At 37.8% G+C, this 18,994-nt stretch overlaps 1 protein-coding gene across 1 annotated transcript in view; it reads left to right on the forward strand.

Annotated features, from left to right (window-relative positions):
* The window catches only part of EFL1 (elongation factor like GTPase 1), an 81,142-nt gene that overhangs the window by 33,420 nt on the left and 28,728 nt on the right, over positions 1–18,994 (forward strand). The gene's annotated exons all lie outside the window — the stretch shown is intronic.

The following is an 18,994-nucleotide window of genomic DNA, read 5'->3' on the forward strand; positions in this document are numbered from 1 at the left end:
GACCTTAAAGATCGTCTTGTTCCAAACCCCCTGCAGTGGGCAGTAGCACCTTCCACTAGACTGGGTTGCTCAAAGCCCCGTCTAACCTGGCCTTGAACGGTTCCAGGGGTGGGGCCTCCATAGCCTCTCTGGGCAACCTATTCCAGTGTCTCACCACCCTGACAGTAAAGAATCTCTTCCTAATATCTCTATATCCTAATATCTCTCTCTATATCCTAATATCTCTCTCTATATCCTAATATCTCTCTCTATATCCTAATATCTCTCTCTATATCCTAATATCTCTCTCTATATCCTAATATCTCTCTCTATATCCTAATCTGCCCTCTCTCAGTTTAAAACTGTTACCCCTCATCCTATTGCTACCCTACCCGATAGAATCCGTCCCCATCTTTCATGTAGACCCCTTTAGGTACTGGAAGACTGCTATAAGGTCGCCCTGGAACCCTCTCTTCTCCAGCCTGAGCAACCTCAACTCTCAGCCTGCCTTCGTAGGAGAGGTGTCTCCAGCTCTCTGATCCTCTCTGTGGCCCTCCTCTGGACTCACTCCAACAGGTCCATGTCCTTCTTATATTGGGGTCTACAAAGCTGGACGCAGTACTCAGGTGGAATAGAAGGTGGAGTAGAGGGGCAGAATCACCTCCCTTGACCTGGCCAAGCTTCTTGATGCAACTGGGGATGCAGTTGGATTTCTGGGCTGTGAGCTCATGTTGCTTGGTCATGTTGAACTTCTCATCAACCAGCACCCCCAAGTCCTTCTTGGCAGGGCTGTTCTCAATCCATTCTCCATCCAGCCTGCATTTGTGCTTGGGATTGCCCAATGTGCTTTTCCCAACACATCCTTAAATAACACAAATTCCCTGCCTAGGTAATTGTATTAATGATACAAAATTATTTTCATTTCTAATGTTTATCAGTGCTGAAATGTATATACCATGTGTAACTTGGGGGAAGAAGAAACTTACATCTAGAAATTACAGTTTAGTTGTATCAAAATGTTATCCTCTCTGTGTCCTGTAGGAGGCAGTCAATGAGCGGTGGATAAAAGTAATTTTTCTAGGCAGTGAAGGTTTTGTTGGTTAAATCTAGTTTGTCACTTTTTTTACGTAGTTCTCGACTTCTGAGTAATTTCTCTTAAATGTTACCTTTTTCAGCTTTAGTACATCAGGAAGTTGTTCTCTGTATATGTGGGTTTTAGCAATAGAAAATTTATAATTCTCTTGAACTTGTAGTGTTCTATTTCTGTATAATCTCTTTTCCAAGTTTATGCAAAATCGAAACTCCTTTACATGGCTTTGCTTGAATAAGGCTTTTCCCCATCTTTATACTTTAAACAAATATCCTGTGAACAAAACAGTTCTGAAGAAAGAAATTTGGTGGTTTTCTTTGTTTTTCACTGAGTTTCAGTTTCTCATGACATATGCTCAACTGTCTGATAAGGATTATATTTTAAGGTGAAAATCAAATGATCTCAGTATTTAGAGCACCTGAGTTATGATGATGATTCCTTGACAAATTAGGGTAGTTAGAGAACTGTCATGTAATTTTCCATCTGTTTCTTTAACAGAAATTGAAATAGGAACCAGGTAACTTGTTTTATCCTTTAAACTGTTTCCTTATTCCCGTTTAATGTGAAGCCAGAGGGCACTGTTTTTCATACAATACAAAAATCTGAAATATGTACTTATTTCAGTTTTGGGTAAAGGTCTCACATGGATTCACAGCACTGTCAGTGTAGTGAAAACTTTGGATTATGTTTTTTAATGTGCATTTCTTCATGCAGAAAATCTACAAATGTTTTCACTCTAAATTAAATTAATCTCATGGAGTATTCTGAAAGCCAAAAATCTGTAATCAGTGTGGTGCCTACTTATTAGCTCAACTCAGAAATAATGTACTGGTTTCAGAGGCAGTGTAGTGTTAAGTAATACCACTATCATGAAAACATCTTGTTTAGCTTCCTTTTTTTTCTTTGATACTTCCTTTGTCCTGAGAAAAGCTACTGTTTTATGTGAAAAAGAGATGGGAAAATTCTCCTCTCTGAATGTTTCTTTAACTTTCATGGCTACACTAATTGTCTTCTGCACAGAGTAACAACCAGGCTGTAGAATTTAATCTGGACCTCCCTCCGCTGTCTTTGGAGTGTTAACATGGCTCTGAAATCTCCCTTTTTTCCCCTAAGCTCCCCACCCCAAATCTTAGCGTTAACCTCCTGTTTTCTCTTTGGATTCCACCTTTCTCTCTGCTTTTCCATCCGTTACTCTGCTTCAGCTTTTTATTTTGATTACCTTAGTTATCCCATGTCAATGAAGTAAGACTATATGAGAATATTTTACTTAACCACAACCTAAGGAAATGCAAAAGCTCTTCTTTTAACTGGCATTGTTTATGCAATATAAACCACTAATCCGTGAGGGCAATTTATTTGAATGTGTTTTAAATTCCTGCTGGAGCACTTCCTAGTCTTAGCCAGGCCTCCTGTGTAACAGAGAGGAGCAGGGTACACGCTTTCACACCCGCATGTGAAGAAGTGTTTGTCTTATTGTGTAATAGACCTACTGCCTGTAATATACTGCATTCTTGCAATAAATACCATCTGTGGTTGTGAAATGCCTCTACTTTTACATTTGAACTGGTCACAAAAGCCTTTTATTACTTTGTCTATTTCTCTTTTGCTTCCATTGTCTGTTGTTACCAAAATTTCTTCAAGGTGTTCAGAAACAGCAAGGAGGGGGCTGCAGTGAGGGCATGGGAGTCTGAGCGAGGAAGACCAGTTTGGAATTAATTCTGCACACAACCCCACGGAACATGGACACGGTGGCAGAGAATCAAAATCCTGTGTAACAAATGGGAAGGTTACAAAGTCAAGAGATTGTTAATAAAGGCTGGGTTTTAGTGACTTATTTTCTAAATATTTTCCTGAGATTTTGATGATGTTTCATGCTTCACATTAAATTGCAAAAGTGTTGTGAGGGTTGTTTGGCCTGTGTCGGGGTGTGAGTCATGAAGTTGGCTTTGTCTGGCTTGTGAACTGTAGGGGGGGAGTTAAGGCAGAGCTATATTTAGGAGTATCAACTGATGTCAAACTGTGGAGCACTGCTAAACAACAGTGTTAAAGGGGCAGCACAGCGCTGGAGAGTTTAGGCTCAAAGTTTAGATTGTTTGTAGTGGTTTATCATTTAACAAATAATTGGAAAAACTGATATTTACTAGAAATATTCTTCTGCAGAGGTTGCAAGCCAAGCAGTGTGAGTTTCAACTCCATTTGTACTTATCTAGTAATAGCTATTTGAATTTCATTGTCAAAACTATATGAATTGAAAATAGCAAGCATAGATAAAACTTCTAGTTTTGTCTTGCAGGTTTCAGAATCTGAATTTGTAAGTAAAGAATTGTGTAATTGCAGTTACAGGTAGATAAGATTGATGATTGAGGGGCTGTTACCATTGAGTTTTTGTCTTAAGATGCAGAACAGCTGCTGACTTTACTTGATTGTATTTTGAAATTTTGGCATTGGTATGTGGAACCAAATTTAGATACCTTTTTGCATCTAATTAAGACTAGAAGAAACATGGCTCTTTTCTAACCCTTCTTGCTCCCTACTACCTAAGTCTCTCCAGCAAGTTCTATTATGTATTTGCGCAAAATTCAAGCCAATGATTTTAAAAAATGAGAGGCTCCGTTTTCCAAGGCTGGTCCTCTGTCATAACTGTCATGGACTGTAGCTAGTGTTTCTTCTGGGGTTTTGTGTTCGTAACCTTCCTTTGTGCAGGCATGTTTTGGTAGATAATTCACCTAATTTGGTAGTGAGCATTTTATATTGCTGTCTTGTTTTCTGTGCCTGTTTGTGGAAAGACAGTGAGATTGCAATAGGAAAATTGCAGTGAATTTAAGGAGTCCAGCTGAGATGCAAGTGAAAGCTTTTCTGTACAGAATGGAGAGATTTCTGTCATCCTAATGAATTTGAAGGAGGCAGGTTTTTCAAAGGCACTCGGTGTTGGTTTAAGCATGCTATTGTTGACTTGAACGTAGGCAGACCTGAGCCAAGACAATGTACTGGTGGGGAAATAGGAAAACCACTCTCAGAATGTATAAGCTGTACAGATGTTTAAGTTAATGTATGGAGGATAAGTCAGTTTATCTGTTACTGTCATTTTAAGCTTTGTTGGCTAAAGTATCATCATTGCCAACTTTGATAGAAGCCTGTTTTGGTGACTAACTAGATTTCTGAAACATAATATTCAGCAACAAATATTCATTTTAATACTTGGTGCTTTCCAAGTATCACGTGAAGATTTGTACAAATCATGCTTTATGCAATATTGAAGTATTGGGTCAACCATTGTGAGCCACATGACTGTGAACCTGTTAATCTAAATGAAAATGGGACCATGCTGGTAGTTCTTGTTACATCAGTTTACTGCACTTACACTTCAGCAGAGACATCCAAAACAATTCCCCACTCTTCAGGCTGCTAAAGCCGTTGAAGACAAGGAAGTTGAAAGCACATGTGTGCAATTCTAAAGACAGACCACATGGTTCATTGATGCTGATAGTTGTGTGTTGAGAAGCTTTCAAAACAGGACCTAAAATAAATGGAATCCTGATGGTTACATTTTTTGGAGCTTTTCCACAAAAGACTAATTGTTATGTGACACGTTCAAAAAGCAAGTTCTCTGAGCAGCGGTACTAACAAAGCCTGGATTCCTGTGGACTGGTGTCCTTAAAATCCTCAGCTTCCCTCTAAGCTAAGCCTATCCTGCAGTTGTGCGTGTCGCAGTTGGCCGGCCAGGGTGTGCACGCTGGTCGCCAGGCAGCTGCTTCCAAGCGGGATATATAATGATCCTGTTTTCCCTACCTTTTTTTCAGTGAGCCCACCAATTTTGGTCTCCCTTCAGTACTTAGCCATTGATTTTACATAACTTGTGGAAACTTAATTATATCCGAACCCTCTCCTCTCTCTCGCTGGTAAACTGAGTGGAAGTTGACAACATGCTGTTGAGGGGAGACTGTGTGATTACAGGAGTTGCGTTTACTTTGGAAATGAGACTGAAAGCATACTCCATTTTTAACAGATTCTTCACAGAATCACAGAATCATCAGAGTTGGAAGGGACCTCTAGAGATCATCTAGTCCAACTCTCCTGCTAAAGCAGGATTGCCTAGAGCACATTTCTCAGGACTGCATCCAGGCGGGTCTTGAAAATCTCCAGGGAAGGGGACTCCACAACCTCCCTGGGCAGCCTGTTCCAGTGCTCTGTCACCCTCACCGTAAAGAACTGTTTCCGTGTATTTGAACGGAACTTCCTGTGTTCTAACTTGTGCCCATTGCCCCTCGTCCTGTCACTTGGAACCAATGAAAAGAGCCTGGCTCCATCCTTCTTCAACCCACCCTTTAGATACTTGTATGCCATAATCAGGTCTCCCCTCAGCCTTCTCTTCTCCAGGCTAAAGAGTCCCAGCTCTCTCAGCCTTTCCTCATAAGGGAGGTGCTCCAAGCCCTTAATCATCTTAGTTGCCCTTCGCTGGACTCGCTCCAGCAGTTCCCTGTCCCTCTTGAACTGGGGAGCCCAAAACTGGACACAGTATTCCAGTTGTGGCCTCACCAGTGCCGAGTAGAGGGGGAGAATGACCTCCCTCGACCTACTGGCCACACTCTTCCCTATGCAGCCCAGGATTCCATTGGCCTTTTTGGCGACAAGGGCACATTGCTGGGCCATGGATAATTTACTGTCTACCACAACCCCCAGATCCTTCTCCTCCAAGCTATCTCCCAGCAGGTAAGCCCCTAACCTGTACTGGTGCCTAGCATTCTTCCTCCCCAGGTGCAGGACCTTGCACTTGGTTTTGTTGAACCTCATTAGGTTCTTCTCTGCCCAGCTCTCCAGCCTGTCCAGGTCACGCTGGATGGCAGCACAGCCCTCTGGGGTGTCAGCCACCCCACCCAGTTTGGTATCATCAGCAAACTTGCTGAGGATACACTCTGTCCCCTCATCCAGGTCATTAATGAATATATTAAACAAAATAGGACCGAGTATTGACCCCTGGGGGACACCACTGGTTACAGGCCTCCAACTAGACTCTGTGCCGCTGATCACAACCCTCTGAGTCCTGTCCCGCAGCCAACTCTCAATCCACCTCACTGTCACCTCATCTAGCCCATACTTCCTCAGCTTCCTAATAAGGATGTCATGGGAGACAGTGTCAAAAGCCTTGCTAAAGTCAAGGTAGATGACATCCACGACTTTCCCCTCATCCAGCCAACCAGTTATAACATCATAGAAAGCTATCAGATTGGTCAAGCACGATTTACCCTTGGTAAATCCATGTTGACCACTTCCAATAACTTCCTGTTCCTCAACGTGATTGGAGATGACATCCAGAATGAGTCGCTCCAATACCTTCCCAGGGACAGAGGTGAGACTAACCGGTCTGTAGTTCCCTGGGTCCTCCTTCTTGCCTTTTTTGAAGATTGGAGTGATGTCGGCCTTCCTCCAGTCCTCAGGCACCTCTCCTGTTCTCCATGACCGTTCAAAGACGATGGAGAGTGGTCTAGCAATAACATCCGCCAGCTCTCTCAGCACTCGCGGATGCATGCCATCAGGGCCCATGGACTTATGAATGTCCAGCTTGGCCAAGTGGTCTCTGACCCGGTCCTCCTCAACTGAGGGAAAATCTTCCACTCTCCAGACCTCCCCTTTTGCCTTCAGAGGGTGGGATTCATGAGGGACAGCTTTAGCAGTGAAGACCGAAGAAAAGAAGGCATTCAGTAACTCTGCCTTCTCTGCGTCCTCCACCACTAGGGCACCTGTCTCGTTCACCAGCGGGCCTACATTTTCCCTAGTCTTCCTTTTTCTATTGATATATTCAAAGAACCTTTTCTTATTGTCTTTGACTGCAGTGGCCAAGCTGAGTTCTGATTGAGCTTTGGCCCTTCTCATTTTCCCCCTACATAGCTTTGTTATATCTTGATAATCCTCATAAGTTGCCAACCCCCTTTTCCAGAGAATGTAAACTTTTCTTTTTCTTTTTTTCCTGAGGTCCTGAGGTTCTTGTGTGTACATAATCCCATCAGGAAGTATGACATACTGTATTGGAAACATTGCTCCTCAACCAAAAAAAAAGTCGTTTAAGTAGTCAGCCACTTTAAACAGAAATGCTTTTCATTTTTAGTAGAAAAGGTTCATCTACCCAGAACTCTTCCCAAGCATTTAAAGCTGATAGTTAACAGTGGCAAATGGCCACATTTCTTTTGTTCAGAAAAGCAGCTGACATTCTGTGCTTTAAGGTTTTGCTTTGTCTTGAAGCAACAAGGCCAAGTCACTGCTGATGCTTGTGGGTGCCACATGGTACCGCATCCGTGGGCTCCTCTGGTCAGTCAGCAACACGCTAGCCAGGCTGCTCTGGTGTCCGAGGGGGTAGCAGTGCGGCATGGAGACAACTTAACTTGTTTCAGGACCGTGAGGTGTTAGTTCTACTTTCTACATGGATGGGAGTGAGAAAAGGTCTCTTAACTAGTTTTATAAGATGCTGATGGCTAAACCTGTACTTCTGGTTGGCCTTGTTGTGCCATAGGAGTTTCACTGTGATTAATGTGTTGATTTGCTTTTTCTTGGACAACATGTCAGAAGCAGTGTCTCCTGGAAATGTATTAATGCTTTCTTAGTTGAGAGACTGAAAATTGGGTGAGCAGAAAAGTTGCCTTTTTATTTGGTTAGTTTTACTGTGTTTATTTAGTACCCTGAATTGGCTCACCCAGAGTGTGGGAAATGCTAGTGCTGCTGCTGGGAAGCCAGAAGTAGGGGCAAGCTTGCACTCTGTGATGGCAACTGGCTGCTAGATCATCCTCGCTGTATTTGCGATGGTGTTCTTAGACTGCCTTTTGGGGTGAGGTCTCTTTACCTTTTATTCTCTAATGCAAATGAATCACTCGGTGACTAGTGTTACTCCTGTTGGAAAGGAACTAAACACAAAGGGTTTTCCAGATGTGTAGACGTTAAAGCACCAAGCTTCTTTCCTGGTATCTTTTGTCAGTATGAGGCTCGTGCCTGTTGTTAAAAGAGCGCAGTGTTGGGGATGTTATTGCGTGTAGACTGATGGGATGGAAATAAAACTAAATCTTATTAGTTACTTTTTTGTAAGGGAGCATTAAAAATCAAGGTTAGTTCTATTTAATTTCTTTTCTCCATTTTGAAATAGAGGAACGTTTTAAAGCCCGATTCAATTATGTGGTCTTCTGCACTAGTCTTAAGAGTTCTTGGATCTTAGGAATGATGTGTATATTTTTTTCCCACTTTCTTGATCTAGAGCTAATAAAAGTTAATATTTTGCAATATTTTAGGAAGTCACAGTTATATGGACTATGAATTACAGTAATAACTCTCAATGAAACATTAACTGAAGTAATCAGAAATTAGGAGGGAAATCGCAGTCTATTTTCTTTTCCTCTGGGGAAGAAAGGTTGGGGGGATAAGGAGTAGCAGTCTTATTTTTTAGAGGTTTTTTTTTTGTTTTAAATAGACATGATTTTGGTATGCTTAGTGTATACAGATGCAGACTGCCAGACATACTTAATGTGAAGCTGACTTGTAAAACCCATTATTTAAATATAGTTTTAATTTTGTGGAAAAATAAGAACTTTTATTGCTGTGACAAATACCTATTTTAACCAGAATAATGAAAGTCTAGCAGCACATTTTCTCCAGAATTAATTAATTAATTAGGTACTTTAGCCAATGATTGATATGTGTGTTTTGAAATAACTTTCTGGAATTCAGTCTTTACTTTTCACTAAGAATTTGTCACTATTCTAGATAAATTTTATTTGTTGTGTTTGGAGCGTATCTCTGCCTTTCAATCCGAGATCAGTATCAATGGCCCAGTCATAGGTTTTCATGTGGCAATAACTTCTTTGTTGTTTTTTTTTATTTATTTGAATGCATTTTCTGCTAATTTTGGCATTTATTTTGCTATTAAATTGGAGTGCATGGTAAATAACATTATCAGTAACTTCCTAGGCTGCTGATATAACAGGTGTATTTAAGGCATTCCTTGTTCCCTCTCATGCCATCTGTTTGTACACCCATTATGTCAAATAGTCCTAATCCGAGGCATTGGAAAGGTGCTTTCTTTTGTAGAATCTTTCTTCTAATTAATTATTCCCAAAATATTATTGCTTGTAACTACAAATGAGCTATTTAAAGGTTTCTTTTAGCTTGAAGTCAAGTTTAATATTATTCTTTATCTTTCTTGAAAATTATTACATTTAAGATAAACATCAACTTCCGCATAACGCAGACTGAAATGATCCATTATTCACGGTTCTTCGGAACACTTCAAGCTTTTGTATTTCCTAAGGCAACAAAATAAGCAAGCAGAAATCACTTGTGGGCAGATGTAACAGGAGGGCAGGAGGGTTGCCTTTAACGGGGAGCATTAGGCATTGGGTCAGGTCTTGGAAAATTGAATTTTAATTAGTTACTTGCATGTCTTACAAGTTAACAGGATAAATGGTCAATGACTCAGTAGGGCATTTCCCACAGGATATTGTACACATTTGGTAATTGGTATGTTGCTTCTACTTGTGATGTCTGAAATATCTTAGTAACTGATAAGTCTATCTTGGCATTTACCTGATGTATTGAATGATAAAGGACTCGTATTCTTTTTTAACTGATGAAATGTAAATCAAGTATTTGGGATTCTACCGTTAAACAAATTCTAAAATCAGCACAAGGGTGGACAAAATTTAATGAGCTATTAAACTACCATTGTCTTTTTTTAATTGGCACTTCTAGTAGTAGATTCTAAATTCCCCGTGTACCTAGGATATGTAATGCAAAACTTGTAGCAATATGTTCATGTAGCTTTTTCTAGGCAAACATGACAAAACCTCCAAGACTTCTACAGATTAAAATGAATTCTTTGCAAGATCAGTGCCTGAAGGCTTCATTAATTTTAACACCACTTATAATTGATTCTGGGAAGTAACAGATGTTACTTATATTTTATAATCTTCAATTTAAGAAAACAGTATATACATGGAGTCTGCCTATTTTCAGGACACATTACTAAAACTGAATAAAACCTAAAACGGCATTTTCTCTTAATGGTAGGTTGGTTGTTAGACTATGCTATAGCTAGTCTGCTTTCTGAAGAAATCATTTGTTCTTGATCTATTAGCTGAGGTTTGTTATTTTGCTCTGTTGTTGGAAGCGTTCGGTCAAGAAATGAGAGGAATCCAGTTTGCTATTGTGCTCAAAACCCTAATGAACTTGCATCTTGCCTCAAGTACTCTCATAAAAATATTAATATATTATGTGGGGATTTATGTCTTCCCAATGTCTACTTTAAAATAAATATCGAACTTTACTACATTTTTAAATAGAAAGGCTTTGCCTCCATCTCCTTTCCTCTAGTGTTAAACACTTTTCACGCTCAATCTGATAGAGCACAGTTGATTCGATGCTTCCCCGCTCACCCTTGGGCTGCTGCCTCCCCCTTCCCTGCTTTCAGAAGTTCTATATACATTTCAATGTAATATTTTGAAAACATTTTAATAGAGTAAAGTAAGAAATGATTGTATTGATTAATACTTTTGATAGATAATCTATTCATGTTACAGACCTAAGAAAAGAGAATCCTATTTTAATAGACTTCCAGAACTGAGCCTGTGAACATAGCTAATGTTATTAATGGTGCGATTAATGGAGTAGTTGCGATTTCTCGACTTTTATCTCACGCAACTACTGTGATATATTCAGTGAGCCAGAGAGGTTTATTTTAAAATATTTTGAATGTTCTCCTCTTTAACACCCAAAATACAAGCAATATAAACTATGCCTTTCCTAGAAGACTGCTGAAACACAGATTTGTCTTATTCTTTTACTTTGTAGGTGAAGAATCTTAGGTCTTTTAGTATATGTTCCTTTTGCAAACTTAATTAGGTATTGATAACAATCCTAACTAAAGCATTCTACCAAACACTTCAATGTTTTCATGGGTTTTGTTGGCATTTTTTCATGGATGAGATTTATTATCAATTTATAGCCCCATCTTTTTCTGTCTTCTGCGAGGCAGATGTCAGCGTTATAGCTCAAGTCTTGGAGAGCTTCAATATAGGAATTACAAACGGAAGAACTTTTGTCTTTTTTGCTAAATACTTTTCTTGTTGAACCCGTAGAAATCATCAGCAGATTACCAGCATGGGTTTATCTGTGGGACAAAGTAGGGAGGCTTCCTAGGAATATGCAGAGCTACACCTGTGAGGCATTTCTCATCTCCAAAAAATATATATTCTCCTTAGAGAGTGTAGTTAATGCTCTGTTGTATGGAAGGCTTTCTTTTTCCTTGGAGGATTGCTGGGCAAAATTTTTTTCCCTTGCATAGGATGTTCCATATGAATTCAGCTGATCTGTTTTCCAGTACAATGTGCAATTTCATGGGTTTATTTACAAAAGCACATTTACTACTACTAATAAAAACCCCAACAAATCAGCATTTCAAAGGAATTTAGATTATCAAAGTAAATATGTTGAAACAACCATTCCTAAATTCCATTTGTTTGGAACAACTGTGCTGAACTGACTCTGAAGTTCTGGTAGTAATTTTAAAAAAATTAAGTAAGTTCAGATGTGTTGCTGTCAGGTCAAATTAAAATAATTTATTCAAAGTAATTATAAATCTAAAAGTTGGTTTGTGTTTCAGAAACCCTTGAAGAGTTTTGTATGGTGCTAAATGCTTTCCACATGCAGTAATGGAAGTATTAATTTGATGTACAGGCTAACTGAGGTGTGTTCCAGTGCCTCTGTGTCACATTGTACAAAGATCTATCCGCATATTTACTGTTGTTCTGTATCACTGCTTTCAAGTGATGTCAAGTCGAGCTGGTATATGGAAAGCAATTGTAATGTGTGGGCTCAGGCAAAATATGTTACATGTAAACTGCTGAGTAGAGCTGCTAACGTTTTTATAAAGCCACAAAGGTACTGTTTAGTGTCTTTATCAAGACCACTTTAAATTTAAAAGATTAAAGTAACTTAAATTGGCATAATGATTTTTTTGTTTTACTGTTTTTGTTTTGGTTTTTTTGTGAAGCTACAAGTGCATTGATTACATAGTATGTAAAGAGGAGTGGGGCAGGTTACAGATCTAGGCAGGAACTTTCTTTCTAAGTTTCTGTGCTAAAATGAAGTTTAACCATAAATGTTTTAAAAAAATGGGATCATTTAGTTTTTTGCACCAACAATTAGTATGGTATGACAAATGAAATAATTTTGTCGCATTAAAAAAAATCATTATCTGAAATACTTTCATCTTCTATATTTCTTTGCCTCATTAAGCAACTTAAGGAAATCAGTATTTCATTTTGACTACACCTATTTGTAAACCTAGAAGTCAGATTTGGAATGATAAGTGGTTTTGGTTTAATTCTGCTTACTTTAAGGTGAATTTGTATTTTAGCAAGCATATTCCTGACTCAGCCTTGGTGTCTGCTTTTTCACAAAGACTAAGTGCAGGTAGATCTTTATCAATTCACTTTATAATTTTAAAAATATTACTTTTTAACATAATTTAATTTTTTATAGTTTGCTTGAAATTGGTTTTAGTCTGCTTTGAGAAAAGTATAGGAAAGTTCATAATTATAATTGTCAACTCAGTCAACGGTTAGGAATCGTATGTTATCACGCAGTCTAAGTACTTAATTGAACACATGGTATTTTTTTCTGAAGAGTCTCAGCAGAAGATAAATGATGCTTGTTTACTCTTTGTACACGTTTGCAATCCTCTTCAAAACTATAATCGTGCAATAGGAGATTTTTAGTGGAACATGCTGTTAGATCATGTTATTACTTTCCCTGCAGTTCTTCTAAAAGCAGACAGTTTTGTTCTTTGAACTGCTAGTTTTTCCTAAAAGAACTCAATGGGGTGCCTTAGCGCTTTTTCATCTTTTACTACTCGATGATTCAGTAGTAAAGCGTTGAGGTGCTTGTGTCAAAGGTCGCTTATTGACTTTAATGTCCTATCGCATGATTGTGTCCCTTGGGGAGAGGGAATTTTGTTATAACAGTATTAATAATATGGCTGAGTTTACTGTCCTCTAATCAGAAAGTTATGCTCAGTTTGCCCTCAAACTGCTGTGAACCTAAAAGTAAAGTTCTACAATAAAAGTAGAATTTAACACCTCTGGATTGAGGAACTGAATTCGTGTTCCTGCTTGTTGATCTCTAGCAGATACTTAGGTAGAACTTGTTTCTTTGAAACTCATGAAGAAAATGGGACAGAGACTTCTACGGTCTGTTGGATACTGGTGATTTTTCAAGATTCAGCTCAAAAAACCCACGTTGGGAAAGAGGAAAAGAAATACAAAAGAAAATGTTGAATTAACTTTTTCTGGAAAATGATTGGAAAATACTGAGTATAGCTGAAATCATGCACATACTTCGCAATATTCTGTTTTCCATACAAGCAATTTCACTTGCCTCAGAAGCAAGTAAGAACAATTGAGGGGGAAGTGCACAATTACAGATGAGAAGAGGAGGCTCACCGGCAATCTGTGCTAACATGTGGTCTGTATTATGGAAAGAAGTTGATGAAATCTCAACTAGAATGTGGTCTGTGTCTTGATTTACATTCCCTTCCTTTCCAGAAACAGTTTCTAATATAGAAAGGTCAAGTTCTGCCCTCAGATGTCTCTGTGCAGTGCCCGTGAGACTCAAGAGAAACATGCTTAAAATCTGAGGCGTATAATATGTATATTAATGTATAATACAAGGTCTTCTTAAACTATAGTAGCTACTTGTCCAAAGTCCCTCCAGTTACCATCATTTAATCCCAGTAATTTGTAAAACATTTTAAGATTCCTCAAATAGAAAAGGCATACTATTATAACTGAGTTTAATCCCACCAAAAGCCAGTTTCCCCTTGCAAAATCCCTCCTCTCTTTCCTTTTGTTCCCCCCCCCCCCCCCCCTTTTTTTTTTTTTTAATTAGGGATAGTAATGGTAGGATGGAGGCTGATGCTTAAAGTGTACGTGGAAACAGTGAACCAATATTAGTCACCCTAATAGGTAACTGTGTTTATGGCATAATCTTTTCTAGACACATGCTGGATACTGAGAAAAGGAGAATTCTGAGGATAGATTAGAAGGAGAATGATGATAGATATGGAGTTATTTTAATTATTTTTTGATGATGTTAATATCATTTGGAAATACCTTTTGCTTTTCTGTTTGTTTTAGTTGGCTTTTAGCCTATTTACTTTAAGGAGGTACTGGAAACATTTACAGGCAAATCATATTTTTAAGGTGTATTTGTGAATTTATTTTCTCATACTTGTTTTTTAAAGCACCTTTTAAAAATAGTTCTTTTCAAACGTGTCTCACTAGGGAGGAAAAAATTTATTTGTATTACTGTATTGACTATAGAGGTCATAGTCTGTTTGCACACTCCCTTTGAAACAAAAGGCATATGCTTGTTTTGAGATTTCAAATTGTGTAGATTTACAAAAGTTTGCGTCACACCTCCTTCTACATGAATCGCTAATGAACTTGCATGGTCTTTCTTCACTGATACAAAGTGCAGTGCATGGAGCCTTTAAGCCAGGAGGCTTTGCATATTGTAAAGTCTTAATCTTTCTAAACAAACAATGTTGATAAGAAATTATATATTTCAGTGGAGACAGAGCCTTGCTGCGAAGATTAACGTTAGCATTTTGCTTTACTTAGTTCCTTACGGTGTTAGTCCAAAGCTTGACATGTCTCCATTCCAGAGCAGCCAAGGATTCTTAAGTGGTGATATCATCAGTAAGAGAGGATAAAGATCCACTGAACTAATGTGCTGAGGCTAGTAACAATGTGGCAGAAGTTAAAATTTAAACAGCTTTCATTCTTCTTTGTTTGATTTTCACACTGCAAACTAAATTATTTCCTTATCTGATTGAAAAAGTTATGCATGGTGGTGGTGTCTGCTTCATTTTTTGCATGTTGAAAGAACATTAAATGCTAAATCTTTCTACATCAAAGGAAACTAATTACATATATCTTGAAATTGATCTATTATGTGTTCAGATCTTTATAGCTGAATTCAGCTGGAAGAGCGTACTTTATCTTTAAAGGCTACAAAATTAGCGTCTAAGGTGTAGTGGTTACCAGCAAGACACAGAAGCAACAAGTAAATGGAGATTTGTCTAAAGTCTCCTACTCCTTTTGAAAATTTTAGTCATGATGTTCTCATCTATTTTTACCATTTAGTTTCTATCATGTTGCAAAGACACGGGTGATACAAGTAGGTATATACTTGATTTAATATTCTTATCTTTTAGGGCACGTAATAGGAAAGACTCAACAAAAGAAGGACCTTTGTAAATCTAACATTTTTCCGTTGTGTAATAATTCTCCCTGATGTACACCATAATTTGTTCTACTTTTAAATGACAAACAACCAAACTTGGAAGGCATTTCTTAACTTTATGTCACAGGCTTTTAATGAGTTTCTTGACTATTAATAATTTTTAAAATTATATCTCCATATAATATTTGAAGTCTTGCCTGTTTCTTTTAAAGATGGTATCAAGTTTGTAGAACTAATGCTAGTCTGTCTGCATGTTTCTGTTAGTGTTAAGTTTGGTAAAATTCCCTTTCTTTCAGTGAAGTCCTTGGCCATAGAGGCAGAGCCCTGGAGAGTGGTATTTTTAGGTGTCCATTATCATTCAAGTCCAGTTGAGTTCAGGCGCTGTGTTTCTTTAGTGACCAGTAGTATGTAGGAGTGCTTTTTCAAATAAAAATACTATTCTGCAGTAGGAGCAAAGCATTTAGATGGTGAATTTAAGAAAAAATAATCTAGTCTTATACTTACTATCAAATCTCATATGGTGTCCTTGGTAGGCTTGACTTTTCAGCATGGGTAGCTTGCTTTGCAGTTCTTTACGCCGTAATCCCCATAATCTCAACAGGACTATGCACAAGAAAAAAAAAGATACAGTAGTAACTGTTTAGTAGATATGGCTCTTTGCCTTACATCATAAAATCTGTAAAGGTGACTTGACTCCTAACTGGGAAGAAAAGGCTTCGCTACCGAGTACAATGTTAGAATTCATATCACACAGTATGTAACAAAGTATGGGATATTTCTAATATGGAGTTTCTAATAAGCTCTTGTGTCTTTGCAGTTTTCACAGTCCCCTGAACAGGCAGAATTTGGCATTTTCTTTTGTATAGAAATTAGGTGACACACTACAGGCAGTTTATAAAAGGACGCAATTTCCTGATCAAGTTAAAACTCATATTTAAAAATTCATATAGACATTTTTATCTCCAGCTTCTTTTAAAAATAAATAAAAGCAACGTACAACAAACTGCTTACTGGCATGCATGCTTATTTGTGTGACATACTGCATACTTTGTAGACTAGGTTGTTTTTTGAGATGACTATTCAAAAATACTTGTAATGCTTTAGTATTTTTGTCTTTAAGCTAACCTAAAACAAAACGGCATTCGTTTGTCTCGCGTTCCTTGCATAAGTAGTTTTTTCTTACCTTTGGTTCCTTTCTTTTTGAAAATTATTGTACTACAACAAGAAATGTGAAGCAAAATCCGTGTTGTAATGAGGTCTTTCTTCAAGGGCTGAACAGAACAAAAACAATCTTAAACTGGGAGGTGTATTTAGGAGCTTAATTTTGGAGTGGCTTTTCTAAGTCTATTCCAGTAATTAACATATTAATATACATCTGAGATCTAAAGTAGTATGTGTAAATTTCAGTGGGATGAACAATAAGCTTGTTCAAGATTGATGTATCAGCATAATTAGAATTCTTCCATTGACATGTCATGGAGTACTTTGGAATTACTTATCTTACTTCTTTGTCCAATATTATTCAGAAAATACGTAAGCAGTTACTTGCTCATGTTATGTAAAAAAGTGTCCAAGAACCTTTAATCTTCATGGATTTTTTTGCCAACATTTGTTACTAAGAATTTGTAAATTAAATAGATTCATCAGGGCTGGACACTGCTCTGTGCTAGCTCTCGCAGTTAAAACGCTCAGGTTATAAACCTAACAGATTTTCATGAAAACTGACACATTTTTTTTTTATTTTTAGTGTATTATTGTTGCCAGACACTAGTATAATACATGTACTTTTACCTTCAAATGTGAAACAAAAGAGCAGACACAACTTTAAGTTTTCTTTATGGTAGTAAGAATGCTGTAATGTGTGTCAAGAAAAGAGTGAGTCTATCTGAAGTAAGATTTTGAGCTTGATTTCTCTGGTTCATATTACACTGTGAAAAGAAGCTGTTCACCTCCCACTCTAAATCATTTTCCTTTTACCAGCTGGAGAAGATCAGAATAAAATGGACCCATCCCTTTTCTCAGTCCCTGGTGGTGATGATGATCCAGCATTTGTTTTTCATTCAAACCACATGTTGAATAAGTGAAAAAGAGGAAATACACGCTGGTCATAGGTCAGGTGCAACACAGAGTTTATACAGATTTATTTTCTTTGTAGCATCTGCTATCTTGCATTTAAAGCCGTTGAATGTTGCTCTGCTTCCAGCTATTTGAGGCAGGTTTTCTTAAATAGGGACATTTTGGGTTTTGGCATATCCTACTGGCCAGACATTCAGCCTTCAGAGCTGTAGAAACAGCCTGATTCTGCAGATGATAACTCTGCAGCAGACTAGCTCTTCAGAATTTAAACTCCCCCATGATCTCATTGGGTGGAAGCTCACCCTCTTTGTTTCTGGCCTCAAATAAAGATGACTAAGCCAAAAAAGAACCTGGAAAAGTATTAGGGTGATAATGAGGAGCTGGGGTCAAGAAATTCTCTGCTTGTTACTACTCAGGCGTGTAGGAGAGGAGGAGGAAGGAGCACAAATATACAACAGTCCACAAATGCAAATTTAATTTTTAAGCAGGTATAGATGATGACCTAAAGATTTTAGTTTTCTTGTAATAAGTTACACGTATATTTAATTTATACTTCGTTAGAAGTACTGCAATGCTTATTGCTTATGATTGAGGGAGAATCAGGAAAAGTGACTGTATATATCAGTATCAGCTTTATTTGTTGTCTTTATTACTCAACCACTTCTCATAGTGCTTTTATAGCTCTAACTAAATTATGAATGATGTCCTGTTGGTTAGGAATTTGAAGGCAATAATTTCAAATTGTCTTAAATGTGCCAGCCGGTGAGCCAAGACTCAGTATGCATTTACAGCAGCTATTTTGCAGATTTATAGCTAATATTTTTTTCCATTTTTTTTTCCTTATCGCTACAGTTTAAGCTCAGTTTTCTCCAACTTGCCAGCATTATAAAACATATTAGGATTAGAATTAATAGCTTGCTATGTGATAAGTTAAATTTTACAAGATTCAAGTTGCGGAAAAGGGGAATCCCAAATAGGCATGGGGGGGTGGGAAGAAAAAAATAGATCATTTTTCACAATAAGCACTGGTAATTAAGCACTGGAGGAGCTTGCCAACAGAGGCTATGGAGTTTCTATCGTTAAAGGTTTTTATAACTTGACTGGGCAAGGCCCTGAGCAACTTGATCTAACTTTGAAGTTAGCCCTGCTTTGAGCTGGAGGTTGGACTAGATGACCTTTGGAGGGCTCTTGCAATCTAAATTTTTCTAAATTTAAACCGCCAAAAATAAGTCTGAGCTGTACAAAGGATTGGACATATTAGAAGGGAAAAAAGTCCTCATGTTCTTTCTGTTCTTCAGAGTTATAAACATGCCTTTTTAAAATACAGAGGGAATGCAATGGGAACTGTGAGACTAAATATCAAATGTCACACCAGAGACTTGAGTACCCAGATTATGCACAAATATTTTAACAGATACTTTACATGAACAGTGAGGAATTTTTGAATTTTATATTTGCAATTAGAATAATTTCAGCTTTTCTTTAAACCTTGATGATCATGTCTTTAGTCTCATTTAATATGACAGTGGGTGATTTTTTTGTTGTTGTTTTGCTTTTTTTTTCCCCTAT

Source organism: Vanellus vanellus (genome assembly GCF_965231255.1).
Source record: "Vanellus vanellus genome assembly, chromosome: 11".
NCBI classification, from domain to species: domain Eukaryota; kingdom Metazoa; phylum Chordata; class Aves; order Charadriiformes; family Charadriidae; genus Vanellus; species Vanellus vanellus.